The sequence below is a fragment of the Cetorhinus maximus genome, chromosome 25 (assembly GCF_964194155.1).
Source record: "Cetorhinus maximus chromosome 25, sCetMax3.hap1.1, whole genome shotgun sequence".
NCBI classification, from domain to species: domain Eukaryota; kingdom Metazoa; phylum Chordata; class Chondrichthyes; order Lamniformes; family Cetorhinidae; genus Cetorhinus; species Cetorhinus maximus.
Genome location: NC_135903.1, coordinates 3,842,360 through 3,866,611, shown reverse-complemented (window position 1 = coordinate 3,866,611; position 24,252 = coordinate 3,842,360). Strand labels below are relative to the sequence as shown.

Sequence of the window (24,252 nt, the reverse complement as noted above, 5' to 3'; positions counted from 1 at the left end):
AAGGAAGGAGGAGGAAGAAAAGGAAGGAAGGAAGGAGGGAGAAAAGGAAGGAAGGAGGGAAGGAAAGGAAGGAAGGAAGGAGGGAAGGAAAGGAAGGAAGGAAGGAAGGAAGGAGGAAGAAAAGGAAGGAAGGAAGGAAATGAAGGAAGGAAAGGAAGGAAGAGGAGGAGGAAAAGGAAGGAGGAGGGGGAGGAGGAAGAAAAGGAAGGAAGGAAGGAGGAGGAAGAAAAGGAAGGAAGGAGGGAGGAGGAAGAAAAGGAAGGAAGGAGGAGGAGGAAGAAGAAGAAAAGGAAGGAGGAGGGGAAGAGGAAGGAAGGAAGGAAGGAAGGAAGGAAGGAGAAGAAAAGGAAGGAAGGAGGGGGAGGAGGAAGAAAAGGAAGGAAGGAAGGAAGGAGGAGGAGGAAGAAAAGGAAGGAAGGAAGAGGAGGAGGAAAAGGAAGGAGGAGGAAGAAAAGGAAGGAAGGAAGGAGGAGGAAGAAAAGGAAGGAAGGAAGGAGGAGGAAGAAAAGGAAGGAAGGAAGGAAGGAAAGGAAGGAAAGGAAGGAAAGGAAAGGAAAGGAAAGGAAAGGAAAGGAAAGGAAAGGAAAGGAAGGAAGGAAGGAAGGAAGGAAGGAAGGAAGGAAGGAAGGAAGGAAGGAAGGAAGGAAGGAAGGAAGGAAGGAAGGAGGAGGAAGAAAAGGAAGGAAGGAAGGAGGAGGAAGAAAAGGAAGGAAGGAAGGAGGGAGAAAAGGAAGGAAGGAGGGAAGGAAAGGAAGGAAGGAAGGAGGGAAGGAAAGGAAGGAAGGAAGGAAGGAAGGAAGGAGGAAGAAAAGGAAGGAAGGAAGGAAGGAAATGAAGGAAGGAAAGGAAGGAAGAGGAGGAGGAAAAGGAAGGAGGGGGGGAGGAGGAAGAAAAGGAAGGAAGGAAGGAAGGAGGAGGAAGAAAAGGAAGGAAGGAAGGAAGGAGGGAGAAAAGGAAGGAAGGAGGGAAGGAAAGGAAGGAAGGAAGGAGGGAAGGAAAGGAAGGAAGGAAGGAAGGAGGAAGAAAAGGAAGGAAGGAAGGAAGGAAATGAAGGAAGGAAAGGAAGAGGAGGAGGAAAAGGAAGGAGGAGGGGGAGGAGGAAGAAAAGGAAGGAGGAGGAGGGGGGAGGAAGAAAAGGAAGGAGGAGGAGGGGGAGGAAGAAAAGGAAGGAGAAGAGGAAGAGGAAGAGGAGAGGAGAGAGGATCGGTCACTGTCAGGCAGGGCAAAGGCTCACAGCTGACATATTCTTCAGGAGCATTAATGCCGAATGGTCTGGGAGGCCACCAATTGCCAGTGGTTCCAAAGGTGGCCATCACACTCAACTTTTTTGCTAGTGGCTTGTTCCAGGGCTCCACTGGTGACCTCTGCAGAATATCAAAATCCTCCGCTCATAAATGCATTTGAGGGGTTACCAAGGCCTATTCAGTCAGGCACACAATTATGTCCAGTTCTCCCTGGATGAAGCCCTCAAGAGCAGTGGGATTTGCAGCGATCTCTGGCTTCCCACAGATGCAGGACGCCATCGACTGCACACATGTGGCATTAAGAACATTAAGCAGCCACTACGATTCATCAATACAAAAGGCTTCCACTCTCTCAACGTGTTGATTATGCTGGTCTGTGCGAGATACCATGGGAGCTCGCACAACTCTTGTATCTTGAGTACTCACAGCTGCCACAGATCTTCTAGGGCCCTCAGTGCATTCAGGGCTGGCTCATCAGAGACAAAGGCTACCCAAAAAAAGAAGCGGCTCATGACGCCCATTCGGTGGCCACAAAGTGCTTCACTGGAGAGGTACAATGCAGCTCATTCCGTGACATGCTCCTTGATTGAGCAGACCATTGGTATACTGAAGATGCATTTCAGATGTCTGGACTGGTTGGGCGGCGCTCCCCAGCATTGTCTTCAGAGGGTGTCCCGCACCACTGTGGTTTGCTGTGCTCTATACAATCGGGCGCTCCAAAGGGGGCTGAGTTACCAGATGGAGAGGTGGAGGAGGTGCACATCTCCTCCGATAAGGAGGCTGTCATGAGGGCTGAGCTCGATGGGGAAAAGGCTGTTGGTGCCCCAAAGGAAGAGGCCATACCTGGGCCAGACGTGCAATAAGGATCTCATGGGCACAAGATTCCAGGATGATGAAAACAAATAGCTTGTACGAGCTTCTTTCACTTGTGCCCTCTATGCAGGCTCGACCATAACACCTTCTTTGCTATCCTCAGCATCTCAATGAAGGACATCAATCTCAGAATGACTAGTCACACTCTTGTGTGATGATAGCCTCACCCTTGGAAGGCGAGGCAGCCTGTGGAACATTTGGCTGTTCTGTTATTGGATAAGAACTCCACCAGCGCGCACTGCGAAGAAATTAGAAATGGTGCTGTCTTTTCAAGCATCAAACCAACATTTCACTGCCTATGGCACCACATCCTTTGACAAGCAAAGGTGTCTACTGTTATGACGCAGCAGATGATGTGTGCCAGGAAAATCAAATCACGAGGGAAACTTAATCACGTGATCACAACAATTTTGCAATATGTATTTTACCTTGAGGTGCGCACCCTGAATAAGTCTACCAGGGCTCTAGAGATTTTTTTTTAGAAAGCTAAATTAAACATTCATTAATAAAAGAAAAAATTTCAAGCACATACATAGGTCCACAAATTGCTACTATAATTACTTCTAAAACCCCTAATTAATCTGGCTTCCAGTTACACCCCTGTTAAGGCAACAGTAAACAAAAAAATAGATTTGAAATAGATTCCAACCAGTTAACACAATACCCTGGACAGTAGAATTCAAAGTGGCTTTTCTCAGCTTCAGTTTCTGTAGACAGCGACTTAATGCACAACTACTGGAGGCTTTTCACACTTCTGTTAGATCTCATAATGCCTTCCCTGACACATAGCCTCATTCTCCTTTATGCATATTTCTCCCTTTTAATGAAAATTCCATTGTTCCCTTATGTCTTTGGAACTTTACTTTTCTCATAAAATAAATCTATTCCTGGTGCAAGTATTATCAGTAACCTTTGGGGAAAAAAATAAAAACACTGCTTGGCCTAGCTTCTCTGGCTAGGTGTAACATCCTACCATTGCTTTGACATTCAAACTACCCTGATTTATCTGAAAATGCAAATTCTCCTCACTTCACCTTCTAAAACTTCAGCCATATATGCATTTAGCATTTCAAACCTAGTTGCTTATTGATGAATCAAAGCCTCCAGACCAGCTGTCTCCAATTCAATTAAGTCACACACACACACACAAACTATCCAAACCCCACCAATAACCTACTTATACAATAAATCAAAATAATATTCTGTGAATTATTATACTTTTGTGACACTACGGCACTGTCTCTCACTCATCTGCAAGTATGAGCGGCTTTTTTGATACGCCTTGGGTCATGTCAAACGTCTCCCTGGAATTAGTCTGTCAACCTGACCCCTCTCCATCTTGAGACCCTACGTACAGTGACCTACTGAGACCACCCCACCATGAGACCATCAAGTGCACCCTCTTAGTTACCAGTTCCCCATTTACAGGTGGCAGATGCCTCCCCTGACTGTGTCTGTACCATCCGGCCCAAGGGACCACCAACCTGAGGGCCAAAATGTGTGAAGGACTGAACACACCCTGCACACCATGCTGTGTATGACCAACACAACACAGACAGGCCCTCCCCCTCCCTGGACTGGGACCAAGACATGCTTGCCAGGCCCAGTTTTGTACCATGGAGTATACTGCTACAGGACCTTCTCTGCTTTCTGGCCCTGGCTACATGGTGCACACTGCCCCAGGGCTGCCTTAGACTCAACTCCCCCTCTCCCAATCCTGTGCTCCTTTAACCACCGTACCCCCAGTCATGTGTCTGGGTCCAACCCTTCCCTACTGTGCTCCAGTTATCCTCCCGCAATCCACCACCCCCCGCCCCCCACACCCCAAGTCATGTGTCTCCGTCCACCCCTTCAACCTACCACCCACCCATCACGTGTGCCTATCCAACCTCTCCCTAACCCACCCACCCCCTGGAAAGCGTACGTCTTCCAATCCCTTCCCTCTGCCTAATCTCAACCCCGCACCCCCACCCCCTCTAGTCAAGCAGGTACTTTCCAGCCCCTTCCCTTCCCACTGGTCCTGCCTGAGCAGCTGTGGCACGGCGTCCAAGCAGCTGTGAGCGCAGCACAGTGAAAGGTAGGCAACCGCTGTGTGCACAAACTTAGAAGTGGCGAGTGAAATGCAGTTTGCCAGGTGCACGTCAGTTATACACAGTCATGATTCAAGGCTGTCTAATTAGCTGCTGGCGCGGTCATTGGATTCAGACTGGTGGTGTGATTCCGGCGATCTGGGTTTTTAATGAGCTTTCATAAGATGCAAAGGCATGCAAATACGGCTCCCAACATGGTCCGGCAGTTAACCCGACCTGCCATGAGGCTCGGGAGCAGAAAATTACGTTCCATTTTCACGCTAGCGGAAAACTGACTTTTGGTTGCACTCCGAATTTTCCTGTCCCACCTGCTATAATGCCCGCTACTACAGGACCAGAAAATTCTGCCCTTCCACTCTTCAGTAGGTCAGTCCACTTAATCTTATCAAGTATAACTCCGCCAACCCTTTACCAGTTCCTCCAAGGGCTGGGAAAGCAGAGACTCTCCTTTTTTATGCCAATGGCCTTGCTAGGTGGAGAGAGGGTGAGAGGCTCCACCTCCACCAGACTAATCCTAAATTTCAGTGCAAAACCTGGAATTGGAAACAATGAATTTATGGTAGGAGTGCAGTACAAAGGCCACAAATTTCCGGGTTAATGGATTCATCAAAAACTTCTTTGCAGCTAGAGAAAATTTAACCAACTATTGCCATTTTCATTCCTATATACTTTTTTGTACTATGAGCAGAAACAATTAAATAAACTCAGAAGGGGAACAAATAAATCTGTGGGCATATTTATCAAATGAACAGACCAATTGTTACAAAGCCCTTGTGACTGTCACTCGTTTCATTTGGTTTCATCTGCTCACTGTATGTTATACTAAAAAGGAGCTCAATATACATTCTCTATGCTCAAGAAACTTTCAAAGAATTGTGGACAGACAAACATCAGTAAGTTAAATAACTCATCCAATCGGATGACAGTGCTTCAGCATACTGTGGTTGCTGATAATGGAAATGTGATGGTACCAAAGGGCTGATGGTTGGTGAAGCAGTGTATGGATCATCAGGCTTCAGTTTTTGTTGGTGATTATTGTGAAGTGGTTGAGAGATTAGCGAGCCATTATTGTAGCGATCTGTCCCCCACCTCTTCAAAGAGCAGCAATTAAATTAGGAAAACAGAAAAATATTGGGAGGTGGTCAAGAGGTCGGTGGAAAACAGAGAAAAAGAAATGAAATGAAATAACAAAATACAATATTGTTTTGGAAAACATAATTCTGCAACGGAGAGACAGAAATAATATCATAGGCACCATAGAAATGCAATAAAATCTGGAATGGAAATAGATCACTTCAGAATCTTAATTTGACATCTTTCGGCGGACAACAAAAAAAACTATTGGGGTTACATGCCTAGTTCCCACACGTCAGCACAATATAGTGGCTTCTTAGCAGCTACAGAAATATAAACAACAAATGAAATAAGCATTAAAATTTTACACTTTAAAGGTATGAGCTTTAAAACTATACTGCAAACTAATTTCTGTGCCTCATTTTAGTTTATTATCTTCACACTTCAACATCCTCGCAAACTCAGGGCCTTTACTCCTAAATGAAACCCTCTGATGTCAGCTCTGGTTACATTTACAAAGTTATATTTTTTCATCCTCCTCTAGGTTTATCTTCTAATCTCCTTGGCGCCACATTCTCTGAATTTACACTTATGCCGTGTCCTGCTCTGTTTTGATTTTCGGCTGTCAGTTACCCTCTGTTTTCAGATCATTATCTCATTCCCTTGCTGGTTGGTCTTCCTGCCCAGATGTTCTATTTTGTCCCATACTATGGCTGCGCTGTAAAATTTAATGTAAAAGATATAGTTACAATTCCCACTGTTCACATATCATTTATGTCTTTCAAATTTAGCTCTGTTTAAATCCTGCTATGAATTATTCCATATTCAGCCTCAGGTATACTGTAGCTACCGACCCAAAACCAGTAAGGCAGCTGCAAAAGCACTCACTCACCTGGCAGCCAATAGGGTAGAGCAGCAGAAACATTTGTTTCTTCAGAACGTTAAAATTGTTCCATTCAAAGTCTTAAAATTTCCCAAGAGCGCCAACAAACTAGTTGAGCATCTTTACGTCAAGTCTGGAGTCATACTGCTAATGATGTGTAACCAAAGTAGCCAAGACAGCCTCTGCAAGGGAATGAGCAAACCCTGCTTCACTTTGTTTTGCTCAGGTTTCAAATCAGAAACTGAAATCCAAGTACTGCTACTTTCCATGTCAATGTACACCTGAAACCACTTTATATTAATGCAAAAATGGCCATGTCTCTGTGAGGGTGTTTTGTCTGTTAGATTATTTGGTAATATAATCATCATTGTTACTTTTTCTATCTTTGTCATAATCTTTATATTACTTTTAAATTGTGTATGAAACTTATGGATTGTATTTTATATTTCTAAAACGTTAGTAAATGTTAATGTTAAATAGAAACTGGAAGTTAAATGTTTAACTTAATCATTTAATATTCCTATTTTTACATCAGCATTGACTTGTTAATTTAAATGAATTAATATCACTACTAAACTAGCAACAGGAGAATACTTACAAGCTATTAAATGTTCATTTATTAGCACTGTTAACAGCAAATTCAAGGTTTGTTTGTCCATCCAATCCTGTGCTCACCCAATGTTCACTCATGTTTTTTCCAGGAGCCATCACTGGAAAGTAATCTTACCTGATTTTTCCCTGACCGAACCCCAAACCTCATTTTCCCCCTGACCAACCCCCAACCTGATCACTGAGGCCAACTAGAACTAACTGGAGGACAGGCCAGAAATTAAATCAGGTTTTCTGGTCTATGTAGCCTTCCACTATACCAGGTATTGCGTTTTGCAGCTAGGCCATTGGAGAAGTCCTTAAAGACATCTTTGGGTGATTGTTCTTCTAGTCAGTAACCAGCTTCATGATCATAAAATTAAAAAGTCACAAAAATATAGTGTTGGAAGTGTCTATTTACATAGGAAATGAAGCAATGATCTACCGGAAGCGTGTCTACTAGCTGTCCTGTTGTCAAAATCTGTCCCTTTTATAAAGACAGGACTAATTTAGCAATAATAGATAACTAGACAAGCAAGATTAGCATTTGCTTATTGCTTCAACGCCATGAATACAGCTTTAGCAGAATTTGCATACTTAATAATCATATTTCAGACTTTGTTTGGAACCCATTTTAATGTCAAGGAAGATTCAAACAGACAGACTAGTAATGCAGAAAATTGATTGACAGCCTGCATGAACACCTCAAATGGTAGACTTAATTTTAGTACTCATGCCAATTGTTGCTGATGTTTGCTCCTGCTAGTACACAGAAGTTGCAAGGACCACCCAGAACCCTAATCTTAGGGAAGGTCTCGCTGCCTCTGATGGCACTGCCATCACTATCTTGACTTTGCGTTGTTGCTTCAGGCCGTAGTCAGTTCTGCCAAGGAGAATCAAGCTAGGATTTTCAATGCAATATTCGGAAAAGGTTGTTGTGTGCAGCTTCAATTTAATTACTGATCTTGAATGTCACAGGAACTGATTTGTACTGTCAAAATATTTAGCCGGAAAGTTGAAAGCATATATAAAATGAACACAGTCAAACAAATGCTTCAACTTCCCCTAAGGGATATACAGAAAAACCGTTCAACAAACTGAAATGAAAAAAGGCTTCCTCTCAGCAAAGAGCTATATACTCTAGTAATTGCTGTTAAAATATCAGCAAGTTTATCACCTTTCCTACTTACCCCTTTCCATTTTACCTGAAATGTCACTGTATTTGCCATGCTCCCTATAACGCTCCAAAGCTTAGTCTGTTAACAGTGCTGGAAGATGAATTCTAGCTTTCTTCTTTCTAGATTGGTAACATTAGGCTAGCCTTGTAACAAGCAGTTATTTCCTGCTTTTTGTAGCAATCTATTCCAACTGCTATAGTCATCACTCCCTCACCTCCTTTAATGGCATCAACTTATTGGGCTCCCTGGCACGGGAATCTGTAGAATCTGTAGTAAGTGGTAAGGTAGGTTGGTGGTTCAGTTACTGGAGCAGTAATCCAGAGGCCTAGAATAATAACCTAGAGAATAAGAGCTCAAATGGCAGCACGGCAGTTTGAGAACTGAATTCAGCTTAAATAATCTGGTAGCAAAAAGCTGGCATAAGTAAAAGTTCGGTCATAAAAATCAAACTGGCTCACCAATGTCTTTTCGGGGGGGAAATATGCCATCCCTACCTGGTCTGGCCTATATCTGTCTCAATGTGACTGGCTGTTAACTGCCCATTCAATTGTGCCACAGGAACAGAAGTAGGCCATTTAACCATTAAATCTCCAGATCCGGTTGGAAAGTATCCCAGGCTGTTGAGTGAGGCAAGGGAGGAGATAGCAAAAGCGCTGGCAATAATTTTCATTAGCTCTCTGGCCACAGGAGAGGTGCCAGAGGACTGGAGGACAGCCAATGTGGTACCGTTATTCAAGAAGGGAGGAAGGGGTAAACCAGGGAACTACGGGCCAGTCAGTTTAACCCCAGTGGTGGGGAAACTATTGGAAGCAATTCTGAGGGACAGAATTAATCTACACTTGGAGAGGCAGGGATTAATCAAGGACAGTCAGCATGGTTTTGTTAAGGGAAGGTCACGTCTGACCAATTTGATTGAATTTTTCGAAGAGGTGACCAGGTGTGTAGATGAGGGCAATGCATTTGACATAGCCTTCTTGGACTTCAGCAAGGCTTTTGATAAGGTCCCGCATGGAAAACTGATAATGAAGGTCAGAGCCCATGGGATCCAAGGCAATTTGGCAAATTGGATCCAGAATTGGCTGAGTGGCAGGAAGCAGAGGGTGATGGTCGAGGGGTGTTTTTGTGACTGGATGGCTGTGTCCAGTGGGGTTCCACAGGGATCAGTGTTGGGTCCCTTGCTGCTTGACGATTTAGACTTGAATGTAGGAGGGTTGATCAGTAAGTTCGCGGATGACACAAAAATTGGTGGGTGGTAAATAGTGAGGAGGATAGCCTTAGATTACAGGAGGATATAGACAGGCTGGTCAGATTGACTGATCAGTGGCAAATGGAATTTAATCCGGATAAGTGTGAGGTGCTGCACTTGGGCAGGACAAACAAGGCACGGGGATACACGATGAATGGGAGGACCCTGGGAAGTACTGAGGATCAGAGGGACCTTGGTGTGCATGCCCACCGGTCCCTTAAGGTAGTGGGACAGGTAGATAAGGTGGTTAAGGAGGCATATGGGATACTTGCCTTTATTAGCCGAGGCATAGAATATAAGAGCAGGGAGGTTATGCTGGAACTGTATAAAATGCTGGTTAGGCCACAGCTAGAGTACTGCGTGCAGTTCTGGAATCCGCATTATAGGAAGGATGTGATTGCACTAGAGAGAGTGCAGAGGAGATTTACCAGGATGTTGCCTGGGCTGGAGAGTTTTAGTTATGAGGAGAGATTGGATAGACTGGGGTTATTTTCCCTGGAGCAGAGGAGATTGGGGGGGGACATGATTGAGGTGTATAAAATTATGAGGGGCATAGATAGGATAGACAGGAAGGAACTTTTCCGCTTGGTGGAGGAATCAATAACCAGGGGCCATAGATTTAAGGTAAGGGGCAGGAGGTTTAGAGGGGATGTGAGGAAGAATTTTTTCACCCAGAGGGTGGTGGGAATCTGGAGCTCACTGCCTGAATGGGTGGTAGAGGCAGGAACCTTCATAACATTAAAGAAGTATTTGGATGTGCACTTGCGATGCCATGGCATACAAGGCTATGGGCCTAGTGATTGGAAATGGGATTAGATTTGTTAGGCACTTGTTTGACCGGCGCAGACTCGATGGGCCGAAGGGCCTTTTTCTGTGCTGTAGACCTCTATGAATCTAACCCCTCAAGCTGCCATTCATAGAAACATAGAAAATAGAAGCAGGAGCAGGTCATTCAGCCCTTCGAGCCTGCTCCGCCATTCAGTATGATCATGGCTGATCCACTATCTCAACACCATACTCCCGCTCTCTCCCCATACCCCTTGACACCCTTAGTGTCCAGAAATCCATTTCCTTCTTAAATATGTTCAGTGACTGGGCCTTTCGTGGTAGAGAATTCCACAGGTTCAACACCTTCTGAGTGAAGAAATCTGTCCTCATCTTAGTCCTAAATGGCCTACCCTGTATCCTGAGACTGTGACCCCCTACCCTGTATCCTGAGACTGTGACCCCCTACCCTGTATCCTGAGACTGTGACCCCCTACCCAGTATCCTGAGACTGTGACCCCCTACCCTGTATCCTGAGACTGTGACCCCCTACCCTGTATCCTGAGACTGTGACCCCCTACCCAGTATCCTGAGACTGTGACCCCCTACCCTGTATCCTGAGACTGTGACCCCCTACCCTGTATCCTGAGACTGTGACCCCCTACCCAGTATCCTGAGACTGTGACCCCCTACCCTGTATCCTGAGACTGTGACCCCCTACCCTGTATCCTGAGACTGTGACCCCCTACCCTGTATCCTGAGACTGTGACCCCCTACCCTGTATCCTGAGACTGTGACCCCCTACCCTGTATCCTGAGACTGTGACCCCCTACCCTGTATCCCGAGACTGTGACCCCCTACCCTGTATCCTGAGACTGTGACCCCTTGTTCTAGACCAACCCCCTCCCACCCCCTGTCAGAGGAAACATCATCCCTGCATCCAGTCTGTCCAGCCCTGTCAGAATTTTATACGTTTCAGTGAGATCCCCACTCATTCTTCTAAACTCCAGTGAATACCGGCCTAGTCGACCCAATCTCTCTTCATACAATAATCCTGCCATCCCAGGAATTACTCTGGCGAACCTTTGCTGCACTCCCTCTATGGCAAGTATATCCCTTCTTAGGTAAGGAGACCAAAATTGCACACAATACTCCAGGTGCGGTCTCACCAAGACCCTGTAAAGCAAAAGTAAGACATCCTTGCTCCTGTACTCAAGTCCTCTCGCAATGAAGGCCAACATGCCATTTGCCTTCTTAACTGCTGGCTGCACCTGCATGCTTCGCTTTCAGTGACTGATGTACAAGGACACCCAGGTCCTTTTGTACATCAACAATTCCCAATCTATCACCATTTAAATAATACTGTGCCATTCTGTTTTTCCGACCAAAGTGGATAACTTCACACTTATTCACGTTATGCTGCATCTGCCATGTATTTGCCCACTCAGTCAACCGGTCTAAATTGCCTGAAGCCTCTTAACATCCTCTTCACTGCTCACATTCCCACAAAGTTTCGTGTTGTCAGCAAACTTGGAAATATTATATTTGTTTCCTCATCCAAATCATTGATATTTATTGTGAATAGCTGGGGCCCAAGCAATGATCCCTGCGGTACCCCACTAGTCATCGTCTGCCACACAGAAATATTTATTCCTACTCTGTCTACTAACCAATTCTCAGTCCATGCCAATATATTACCCCCAATCCCATGTGCTTTAATTTTACACACTAACCTCTCATGTGGGACTTTATCAAAAGCTTTCTGAAAATCCAAGTACACCACATCCACTGGTTCTCCCTTATTTATTCTGCTAGTTTCATCCTCAAAAAACTCCAGTAGGTTTGTCAAACATCATTTCCTTTCATAAATCCATGTTGACTTTGTCTAATCCCGTTGATATTTTCTAGGTGTCCTGTTATCACATCCTTTATAATTTCTCCTACTTCTGTTAGGCCAACCAGTCTGTAATTCGCTCTTTTTCCCCTCCCGACTTTTTTAAATAGTGGGGTTACATTTGCCACCCTCCAATTTGCCAGGATTGTTCCAGAATCTACAGAATTTTGGAAGGTGACAACCAACGCATCCACTACTTCCATGGCCACCTTCTTTAGTCCCCTGGGATGTAGATTATCGGCCCCGGGGATCTATCAGCTTTCAGTTCCATTAATTTCTCCAGCACTATTGTTTTAGTAATACTAATTTCCTTCAATTCCTCCTTCTCACTAGACCCTTGGTTCCCTAGCATTTCTGGGAAGTTATTTGTCTCTTCCTCCATGAAGACAGAACTAAAGCAATTGTTTAATTGCTCTGCCATTTCCTTGTTCTCTGTTATAAATTTTCCTGTTTCGGACTGTAAGGGACTAGGGACTGTAAGTCGTTTTCACTAATCTTTTTCTTTTTACATACTTAAAGAAGCTTTTACAGTCTGCTTTTATGTTCTTTGTAAGCTTACTCTCATACTCTATTTTTCCCCTCTTAATCAATCATTTGGTCCTCCTTTGTTACTTTTTCTAGCAACTTTATATGACTCCTCTTTGGATCTAATAATATTCTTAATTTCTTTTGTTAGCCACGGTTGAGCCACTTTTGTTTTGTTTTTGTTGCGTTTTTGCGCCAGAAAGGAATGTATAACTGTTGCAATGCATATATTCGTTCCTTAAATATTAGCCATTGTCTATCCACCGTCATACCTTTTAATGAAGTTCCCCAGTCAAACTGAGCCAACTCACCTCATACCTTCGTAGTTTCCTTTGATTAGATTTAGTTTCAGATCGGGCTACTTCACTTTCCATCCTAATGAAGAACTCTATCATGTTATGGTCACTGTTCCCTAAAGGGCTCTGCACAACAAGATTGTTAATTAACCCTTTCTCATTGCACAATGCCAAATCTAGGATAGCCTGTTCCCTAGTCAGTTCCTCAACACACTGATCTATAAAAACCAGTACACACTTCAAGAATTTATCCGCCACAGTATTATTGCTAATTTGGTTTGCCCAGTCTATATGTAGACCAAAGTCACCCATGATTACTCTAGCACCCTTTTACGTGCATCTCTAATTTCCTGTTTAATGCCATTCCCTACCTTATCACTACTGTTTGGAGGCCTTTAGTCAACTCCCACTAATGTTTTCTGCCCCATGTTGCTTCTTAGCTCCACACAGACTGATTCTAGATCTAGATTTTCTGAGCCAGTATCGTTTCTCACTATCGCACTGATTTCATCCTTAACTCAATGCCACGACACCTCCTTTTCCTTTTTGCCTGCCCATCCTAAACATAGAGCACCCTTGGGTATCCAGTTCCCAGCCTTGTTCAAACTGCAGCCATTCCTCTGTAATCACAATCATATCATACACGTTTACATCTATCTGCACTGTTAATTTGTTTACCTTCTTGCGAATGCTCCATGCATTCAGATACAGTGCCATTAGACTTGCCTTTTTAACAATTTTATACATTTTTTTGGTACTATGGCCCTATTTGCTGCTAGCCCTTGTTTTCCCTGCCTTCCATTTTTGCTTTCTATCTTTCTGTCCTTCATCCCTATCTTTGTTTCCCTCTTGTGTCTCCCTGCTCAGGTTCCCATCCCCCTTCCAGTCTAGTTTAAATCCTCCCCCACAGTACTAGCAAATACCCCTGCGAGGAGATGAGTTTCAGTCCTGCTGGGGTGCCACGTGAACATCTTGTACAGGTCCCATCTTCGCCAGAATCGGTCCCAATCCCTCAGGAATCTAAATCCCTCGCTCCTACACCATCTCTCCAGCCACACCTTTATCTGGTCTATTCTCCTATTCCTGATCTCACTAGCACGTGGCACTGGGAGTAATCCTGAGATTACTACCTTTGAGGTCCTGCTTTTTAATTTATTTCTTACCTCCCTATATTCTGCTTTCAGGACCTCATCCCTCTTTTTTCTAACCTCATCCCTTTTTTCTCCTCGCCCACCCCCCCCCGCCGCCATGCGGCTAAGCCATTCATGGTGCCACAGGCTTGGATCTTGATGCATTCCCCTGAGAAACCACCTCCCTCAGCACTATCCAAAACAGAAAATCTGTTAGGGATGGTGATGGACCCAGGGGACTCTTGCACTACCTGTCTAGTGGTTTTACTCTGTTTGGCGGTCACCTATTCCCATTCTGCTTGTGCACTCTTTACCTGCGGTGTGACCACCTCACTGCACAAGCTATCCGTGAAGATTTCATCCTTGTAGATGCTCCACAGTGATTGGCCTCACTCCTAACTCCATCCATCTGCCTTGTCTCCATATTCCTTAATCCGCTTAAACAAGCAAAAAAACATCAATTTTAGATTTAAATTTTAATTTGCTTGCAGCGGTTCAAGGAGGTGGCCCACCCTGACATTGTCAGGTCAACTAGGGATGGCTAATAAATGCCAACTTTACCAGTGATGCCCACAACTCAAGAATTCATTTAAAAATTAGTTTTGTCAAAGTTCATCTGGGCAGTTAGCAAAACTGGAGTCAATGGGAATCAGGGGGAAAACTCTCTGCTGGTTGGAGTCATACCTAGCACAAAGGAAGGTGATTGTGGTTGTTGGAGGTCAGTCATCTCACCTCCAGGACATCACTGCAGGGGTTCCTCAGGGTAGTATCCTTGGCCCAACCATCTTCAGCTGCTTCATCAATGACCTTTCATAAGGTCAGAAGTGCAGATGTTCACTGATGATTGCACAATGTTCAGCAGCATTCACAACTCTCAGATACGGAAGCGGTCCACGTCCAAAAGCAGCAAGACCTGGACAATATCCAGGCTTGGGCTGACAAATAGCAAGTAACATTCGTGCCACACAAGTGCCAAGCAATGGTCATCTCCAGCAAGAGAGAATCTAACCATCGCCCCATGACATTCAGTGGCATTACCATCACTGAATCCCCACTATCAACATCCTGGGGGTTACCATTGACCAGAAACTGAACTGGGCCAGCCATATAAATACTGTGGCTACAAAAGCAGGTCAGAGGCTAAGAATCCTGCGACGAGAAATTCACCTCCTGACTCCCCAAAGCCTGCCCACCATCCACAAGTCACAAGTCAGGAGTGTGGTGGAATACTCTGCACTTGCCTGGATGAGTGCAGCTCCCACAACACTCAAGAAACTTAACATGGTCCAGGACAAAGCAGCCTGCTTGATTAGCACCACACCCACAAACATTCACTCCACCCACCATCGATGCACAGTAGCAGCAGTGTGTACCATTTACAAGATACATTGCAGGAATTCACCAAGGCTCCTTCGACAGCACCTTCCAAACCCACGACCACTGCCATCCAGGACAAAGGCAGCAGATAGATGGGAGTACCACCACCTGGAAGATCCCCCCAAGTCACTCAGCATCCTGATTTGGAAATATATCGCCGTTCCTTCACTGTCGCTGGGTCAAAATCCTGGAACTCCCTGCCTAATAGCACTGAGTGTACCTGCACCCCATGGGCTGCAGCGGTTCAAAAAGGCAGCTTACCACCTCCTTCTGAAGAGCAACTAGGGATGGGCAATAAACGCTGGCCCAGCCAGCGAAGCCCACATCCCATGAATGAATAAAAAAAAGCTAAATGCGACTTTACATGGAAATTCATATCGCAATGGTCAGAGTGAGACACGAGGACAAAGTCTAGCTCATCTGACTTACTCTGCCTTTATCATGGAGCAACATGGCCATGAGTCATGGATAAGTCAGAAGATCAATATCCACCTGACTAGAGGAAGCCCTTCAATGGCATGAGACTTACATGGCAAGAAAAACTGCTTCCTTGTAATATCATGGTGTTGTATACTTAAAACATAATAAATCATCAAACTGTGTAAATAGTGCAGAAACACAATCATATTATGACAATCACATTACCCATGGTATATACCAATGGAAATTCATGTCTGTTAATTAATTGTAAGATTTATATCGTAAATGCAAATTTCTAAAGGCTTTTGCATAATTAGAAACACAGTCAACAGATACACTTCCCCACACTAAACATTCAGCTCTTTGTGGTTGCTTATTCACAGCAGGGCTTATCATATTATTGTATTTCACATGGTAATCTGTCCTGTCCTTTTGCATCATAGGATCTTAGAATGGTTGCAGCACGGGAGGAGGCCATTCAGCCCAATGTCTATAGCAGCTATCTGCAAGAACTCAGCACGTCCCACTCCCCGACCTTTTCGCCCATGGCCCTGCAAATTTTTTCCATTCATAATTATCCAATTCCCTTTTGAAAGCCAAAATTGAAACTGCCCCACCACACCTTGGGCAGTGCATTCCAGATCCTAACCAATCACTGTGTAAAAAAGTTTATCCTCATGTCACTTTTGGTTCTGTTGTCATTCGCCATAAATCGGTGTCCTCTGGCTCTGACCCTTCTGCCAACGGGAGCAGTTTCTCCCAACCTACTCTGTCCAAGCCGCTCATGATTTTGAACAGCTCTATCAAATCTCCTCTCAACCTTCTCTTCTCTAAGGAGAACAGCCCCTGCTTCTCCAGCCTATCCATGTTATTGAAGTTCCTCATCCTTGGAACCATTCTCATACAACTTTTCAGTACCTTCCCTAATGCCTTCACATCCTCCCTAAAGTGTGCTGCCCAGAATTGGACATAGTACTCCAGATTGTTTTATAAGGGTTCAGCATAACTTCTGCGTTTTTGTACTCTATGCCTCTATTTATAAAGCCAGGATCCAGTATGCTTTACTAACCACTTTCTCAATCTGCCCTGCTACCTTCAACGAGTCCATTATTATCCTCCTCACAATTTACAATACTTCCAAGTTTTCTGTCATTCCCAAATTTTGAAATTGTGCCCTGCACACCCAAGTCTAGGCCACTAATATAGATCAAGAAAAGTAATGGTCCTAATATCGACCCCCTGGGGAAAATCTAATATACTAGGGTATCAATATTGGGTTTCCTGTCCTCGTTCTCCGCTTCGCTCCTGAATATGGTAGATTCCACGGGAGTTTGGTGATCATGGAAAATTAACGGAACAAGTGAAGATTCTACCATTCTGCCTCTCTTGTGTTTGGCAAGAATCCTGTCAGATGCTTATAGTTTTGTGATGTTCTGGCTTTCAACAGTTTGTTAGGATAAGCTTAGCTAGCAAAGCAAAAAAAGGAAAACATTTCACATTGATAGATGGATCAGGTGCACTTCCCAATCTGCACGTACACAACACAGGAGAAGCAGCTGTTGCCGGGCCATAAAAACCCTTCCCAGCATCAGGTCACATTCCAGCCAGATTAATAACGTAGTAAATGCAACTTTTGAATGTCTGTGCATGTGCTGACTCACGTATTCAGCGGTTGCCTTTTTTGCTGCCGAATCCACCCTACAGTATAAAGTGAGCAGATTTGACAGCGAGGGAGTCAGGCAACATTATGAAGCTGCTGTAACTAAAAACTGAAAATGCTTGAAAAACTCAGCAGATCTGACAGCAGCTGTGGAGAGGGAAACAGAGTCAGCTCTGAAGAAGGGTCATACAGACTCGAAACGTTAACTCTGTTCCTCTCCACAGATGCTGTCAGGCCTGCTGAGTTTTTTCAGCATCTTCTGTTTTTATTTCAGATTTCCAGCATCTGCAGTATTTTGCTTTTATCTTATTACCCTGTTTCCATCAAACTTCCTTCCTTGAAGGAAAGTGTCCATACTCTTAGAAAGAATCTCTGAATCCAGTAAGTGCCCATACTGGACAGCAATTTTAAAATACAGTGCATCATAATGATAATATAATGCCTTACAAGGTAGTTTACTTGGTTTAAAAGCCTTTTCTTCGACCCATACCCTCAGTAGTTATGCAGCACAATCAACTTTTAGTACCTCACATAATACCAAGAAAGATTTCACCTCTTAATCCTTTTCCTATTCACAACACAATTGGTCATCACACGACTCCTCAACACAGTCACCACTACAAGCAGAGATACAAATTGATTTTTCCAGTTACTGCATAAAGAAATCGAAATGTACACTTTACAAGCTAACACCGTGTCTTGATACAGGTTAATTAAATTTGACGTTTTGGGTGAAGTGGGCTCCTTTGAGCTGGATGTTCTGAGAACAATGGAAGCCAAACTGAAAAACGGCTAAGGCAAAGGGTTTATTAAAAATTGATATCATAGCATTACCCACATCCTGATTTATAGCAGTACTGTGTAAAACCTATAATATTCCTGTCATTTTTTTGCTCTGCAATGATAATCATAAACCAAAGGAATTAAGTCCCTGTCCCTGGGGCTACTCTTGTGATATGGAATTGGTTTCAGCTGACACTGACAATTACACTGATGATTAAGCTTCTATGGCATAATAAAGAAGGTTGTACCCCTATTATGGGGATATTGGTATATTACTGAATCAATCGATCAATGATATACGGGTTCCACTGTTGGCCCGTTGAGCAACTACACCACAGAAACGCACCACTGATATCCAGTGAACAAATAAAATAAATGCACCATTAATACATTCAAGCCAGAAATGTCCCAGATACAAAGCAGTTGATCTCAGTCAGAGAGGCAGTATGGCACAGCAGTCAACCTCAGTTTCTTGGGCTCGGGAGATGAAAAGAGCCAGCTTGATATCTCATCATCCCTGCTGTTAGGTCCCGGAGTGGAAATTATATAAAGACAGACACAGGCGCAAAATTCTAAACTGAGGCTTTCCACAGCTGAATAGCCTGCCAACACATAGCAATGAAGCTCATGGAGGAAAACAAAAAGTCGCAACAATAGGGTATTGGAGGAGTTCAAGGATCCTTGAAGCCATCCACAAGAACGCACCAATGCCTTAACCACAAAGCACTGGAAAAAGTAGTTATGAGGCTTGTGTTAATGGGTGAAATATCCCCCAATTATAGCGAATGAAGGAAATTCTGCCTTAAAAGTTTTAGTGCAGTAGCTGAACCATAAAGAGAGTAGTGGGTACCCATTCAGAGAATGTGAATTAAAATCCAAGTTTTTATTATCTTTTGAACTACCTTAACTTTATCATCAGTGCCTTATGGCCACTTGGCGTGTGAACCTTTTGTAGAAAAGAGAAACGGTTCTTCCTTGTGGAAGGAAGAGTTAATTGGCTGCTAGCATCCTGTAGGTAGACTATACGTGAAAAAAAATTCTATAGCTCGGCTCATCCTTTCATTAAAAACAATGGAAAAGTTGAAGCAGCAGCAGTGAGGACCACAAAATTTGTGGGGGGGTGGGGGGGCTGCAGATCAAGAGCAAAAGTGTAAATTAAAAGCTAAACAAATGATATGTGGGAAATATATCTGAAATTAAAGACCAGAGTTTAAATACCAGTCTCAAATAGCCTTTGGACTCATGCTTTCCCTAAAGGTCATCTGAAGGAGAGGGGCTGGGAGAAATAAAACAAAGCCAAAAAGGGAGGCATCTATTTTCATAGCCAGTCAAATATGTCTTTTGATAGGTCAACCAAGGAACTATGGAAATGCCTGCAGTGTATGGGTTAACATGGAAGGAAAAACATAACCAGAGTTACAAATAATCAATTTTTCTTCTTGCCATAAGGCAGTATTTTTTTTTCAAGATCTCTACCACCAGACATTAAATGAAAAGCGATATTCCATCTGCCAAAATGTTCATCCTGCACCTGCAGACCACAACAGGGGCAACTACTTATTAACCTAAACAAAGCTCATTTCAGTCCTGCCTTTTCTTCTTCATAATCTGCACCTTAGTGTAAAATTAGCTTGCTTCAACTCATTCAGTGTTGAAATTAACATCAATTATTCAATGGGTACATTAAAGTAAACCATAAAAATTGATTACCCCTTAAAGATGTCAAGGGACTGCATTTAATTAACAAATGGCATGGGGAAGGTTGTGCTTAATGGAGGTCATGGGTACTTAGATCATAAACAGCAAACAGCCTGTTTAAATGAAGTAGAATTCCAAATGACAATCAGGGCTTTGCATTAAACATCAACAGCCTCAGAGCTACTGCTTTTTCCGATCAGGTCAAATGTGCCCTGTTCCAACATGCTTTATTGGTAACGTGCTAAGTAATTCATATTTGCCAAACAGTTCTCAACACTGCATCTCAACTAATTGTCCAACATTCTCTTTTCTCCCCGTTCTCAGCAAAACTAAGTGACACGCTTTTCCTCAAGGTACACAGGTAAGGGCTGCAGTATCAGTGCCAAAACACAAAACCAACGATGAAAATAGATGCCTCCCCTATCGGTTTCATTTAATATAAATATAAATTTTTAAATTCTCTGATGATCATGTTCATCAACGCAAACTGGAAAAATCGTAAGTTTTATTTTTGCAGCTTTATGTAACTAAAGTACCTTGCATTTATGTGTCTTCAAGTCATGAAGGTCCAAGCATTCAGGGTCGAGTCTCAAGTGCTTGTACTCTCAAGTACAGCTATCAATGGGCTGCAGATGCCCATGTCACCATTCCATTCAATGAGCTTTCTCCCCCTTCATGAAAGCAGATAAATTGGATTAAATTTTCTTTTAGTTAAAAATTTTAAATAGATGCTTTATTATCGCCTGCATTCAAAAGCTTTATCCCTCATTTGTAGTTTAGTGTAAGCCTTATTCTCAAATACCTCAAGCACTATATATTCTGTGCTTTCTGGGCCTTGGTTCTGCTGTGTAACAAAAAACATGAGAGTTTGCACATATCCATTTATCCTCAGACCTTTCACTCTTCAAAGAATCAAATCAAACTAACAGTAAACCTTTACACTCTGACAGAAAATAAAACTGCCATTGAAATGAATGATTTTTTTCTTGAAAAAAGTCTGGGTGATGCATTAAATAAGGAACTTTCCCCACTTACTGCAAGACCAACACTGAACATATTTCATTAAAATGAATGTAGCCTAGACAGATGATTTGGCTGAATGATACAGTAAAATGACACTTTGGATTGGCCAGGAGTGATATTGCTATTGTACTTTATATAGAGTATCCATTTTGAACATCTATGGGATAGGATTTATATCCCACAAATGGGCTGACCTGGCAATTCGCTAGTGAGTTATGATCTACACCATGACTGCAATAGAAACCTTCTATAACAGGTCTTCTAAAGGTATTCTGTTTGCAGAATTCATGAGGAATTAATCTGCTACAGCGGCTCCAATGACTCAATGAGTTTATATAAAGAGCAATCGCAAAAAAAGGACTTGAGCTTTTCAAGCTTGAATCACCATTCTATGCTGTGTGTGGGCATTACAATTCCCCTATGTTCCTTCTTCTGATCACAGTGTAGTGATTCAGACTGGAAGTGTGTGTGTGTGTGTGTGTGGGTGGATGTTGGGTGAGGACAAGGATTGGGCTCAGCTGCAAAGTCTTCAACAGTTGCGTGCTCCGATACTCATCATCCAGGCTCAGAAATCAAGAGAGAGGTCAAGAAGGACTGCAGGGCAGCTGGGACTCAAGGAGATTCATTTCTGCAACAGTTAGCACCTTATGGACAGAGGGTGAGAGAAAATAAAAGGAAAACAAAGTATCACTCCTAGTGCCCCCATTCCACCCTCCTGATAACCAGTCTGTCATCTCTCCTCCCCTAACCCCATCCTGCAATCTCTCCCTATCTTTATGATCCCCTTTGAGACTGATACCTTTTAAAAAGGGATCAATTTCCCAGCCACTAACAGAAAGAACTGAAGGACAAGATTCTACATTTTATGACTTTCATTGTAACACACAAACTAAAATCAACATAAATCAAATATTCAGGCAACTAATAAGAAAAATGGCAAGTTTCACATTCGCTAAATAGCACAACAGAAACATGTCTTACAAAACACTTTAATGCAATGCCATGCTTCTGGCAGATGTGTAGTATTACAGGAACAGCGGAGATTAGCTTCTTCCCACCACACCAAGTTCAAACTTCCAGTGTCCTTCAACAATCGTTCCACTCAGTCCGAGTTTTCCCCGATACAATTACCACAGCAAGGCACACCTTGGCGACTCTCTGCTCCTTAAATCTTCAAGCACCCCCCACCCCTGTTCCATTCCCTTTCTTTTGAACAGAAACTGAACTCTACAAAACATCCTGCTTGGCTGTTAACACAAAAAAGTTCATCCTTTCCCATAGCTGTAGCTCTTTTGCTTCAGCATCTCAAACAGCAGCTGACATTTTTCCTGAGAGATATTGTGAAAAGGTGTTAAAACTGCCACCACTATCCCCACCTCAAAAGGTTTCTGCTTGAGCTTTTCTCCCCATGACAACTGCAACACATAAGCATGTCTCTGAACAGAGGTGTTTTCCCAGATTCTCTGTTTTACTTTGAGTTAAAGGTAATGTCAAAACGCAACCATCTTGCAAAGTTCAGCATTCATAGCACAGTGCTCCTCCCTCCCAATTGCCTCTTCACCCCATCGCTCCCCTTCTACTATGCAATTTCATCTGGTTACGCCCCTCCCTCCCAATTACCAGTTCAGTTACCACTCACCGCACTAACACCACCCCCACCCCCCCACAACCACCACCCTGCCCCTCCCCTCCAATCCATGCCTAGCAATCTTTCCTGGTTGTTGGGGATCATCCTCACCCAGCAGCCAACCAGGCCCATCATTCTGTTCGGCAGCTGAGTGGGAAATGGACTAAAATTATGATAATTAGGTTCTGCCGCTAAATTCTGCGGGGCGTTCGCATTCCTGGAATTTCCAGGTTCTCCCTCACCCCTCCTCACAAATTTTTTCTTCCTGCTCATCAATAACAGAGCCACTGATTGAAACAGAGTCAGTCTTTCAATATCCCAGTAAGTTACCAAAACTTCCTAGGTTTTGAATATTTTGATTTAATCAAATTTTTAAAAGAGTCATCAGTCAACTTGCAACAGCATGCCGGGAGAAACATGGCACAAAAATTGGAACTGTGGTTAGTTTTTAAGCTGTTTAGGTACTGTGAAAGTTAAGAAATTGGCACCAAATCATAAAGAGTAAAGCAACTCACTTTTGTCAGAAACTCTTTGCAATTCATTGTGGTCATTAGACTCTGAGTTGTTCCACTTGTATACGAAAATACATTATGTTGTTTTATTCTATAAATAATCAAACCCCAGCAAAGGCAATTGGACTGAATAGCTTTAACTAAATAAACACAAATTTTGAGTTAATTCTGCAGGATGGTGAGTGGGATACAAAACAAAGGGGGCTGATCGATACTGTATTGGAACTGGTTTAGCAGTGATCTTTACACATCATCTGGATTACACCATCATAGTGAGTCATGTACTCTGAACCAATCAAAAATAATCATAACACCCAACTCTCCCTTTCTTCAAAATGGAACATACTTATCACTTTATTATCCTAAACTTAACGCTCATTGTTTGGTTTGACCTGAAAACTGTGCTCAACTATATTATATAAATATAATGTATTCCTATCTTCTATCTTGTTCTCAATTCTATGACTTCTTACAGAAAGGGACAACATTGACTAGGGAATTAGAGTTACTGCTCTCCAGAGCCAATGTAGATGCAAAGCAACACTATTAGAACAATACCACTCAAGCAAACAATTCAAAAGTTCAGAGTACAGTTTTCCATCATTTTAAACATATAAATAGGCACTCCAAGCTTACTGGCCTAGATAACAAGGTCGGTACTCCTCTGTGCACAAAACTGATCTGACCGAGATAAATATGTATTATGGAAAGGAGAATAATAGGATTACAGCTGAAAGATAGGGGTTGGAGACCATACACAACAGACAAATCACCAAGAAATTTGTCTTGAATTCTCTCCAGCTGTAGAAGATTCTTACCAGATGGGGCAGTAGCATTCAAGTCTTGGATGGTGTTGAACTTTACAGGGAATTAAGGGCTATTGGGTCTAATTTTACAAAGGATTGCTAACTGTGCAGAGCCTTATTTGTTGTTTCTACACATCAGGAATACATTTTTTTACTCAAAACACGCACAATCATGAGCAGCATGCCTGCAATTTTCCAACATGCACATTTTAACAGGTAAATCTTCTCAATGGCAGTGTGCATTCCTAAAAAATCAACTCCTTTAAAGAGCAAAATAAATATTTGCCACATAAGGGAAAAGTGAGTTTCTTAGAGGCAGCTTTAGCAATGGATGTTCCACTTGTAATCAGAAAAGATAATGAGGCCAAAGTGCTGACACATCAAGAAGAATTAAAGATGGAGCCATCAAAATGGTAATTGTTGATTAAGCTTAGAAGAGACGCAAAATTGTTTCACAGAAGAACAGAAAGAAACAAGAGAATGGTGGAATTTTAATCCAGGTAATCTAAGATCTATTGCATATTTGATAAGAGGTACATCAATCATCTTTTTTTGTGTCA

General features: G+C 43.0%; 1 protein-coding gene across 9 annotated transcripts in view; it reads right to left on the bottom strand.

The window, feature by feature from the left end:
* Positions 1 to 24,252, bottom strand: part of raraa (retinoic acid receptor, alpha a) — a 534,959-nt gene that overhangs the window by 362,148 nt on the left and 148,559 nt on the right. For 6 of the 9 annotated variants that reach the window (XM_078529300.1, XM_078529314.1, XM_078529315.1 and 3 more), the window contains one exon: positions 20,261 to 20,395. The exons of 2 other annotated variants lie outside the window; for them this stretch is intronic. The gene's annotated coding sequence lies outside the window, so the exon portion shown is untranslated. Of the gene's footprint in view, positions 1 to 6,173; positions 6,347 to 20,260; positions 20,396 to 24,252 lie in introns of all 9 variants that reach the window. One more of the 9 variants, XM_078529303.1, reaches the window with a different exon arrangement.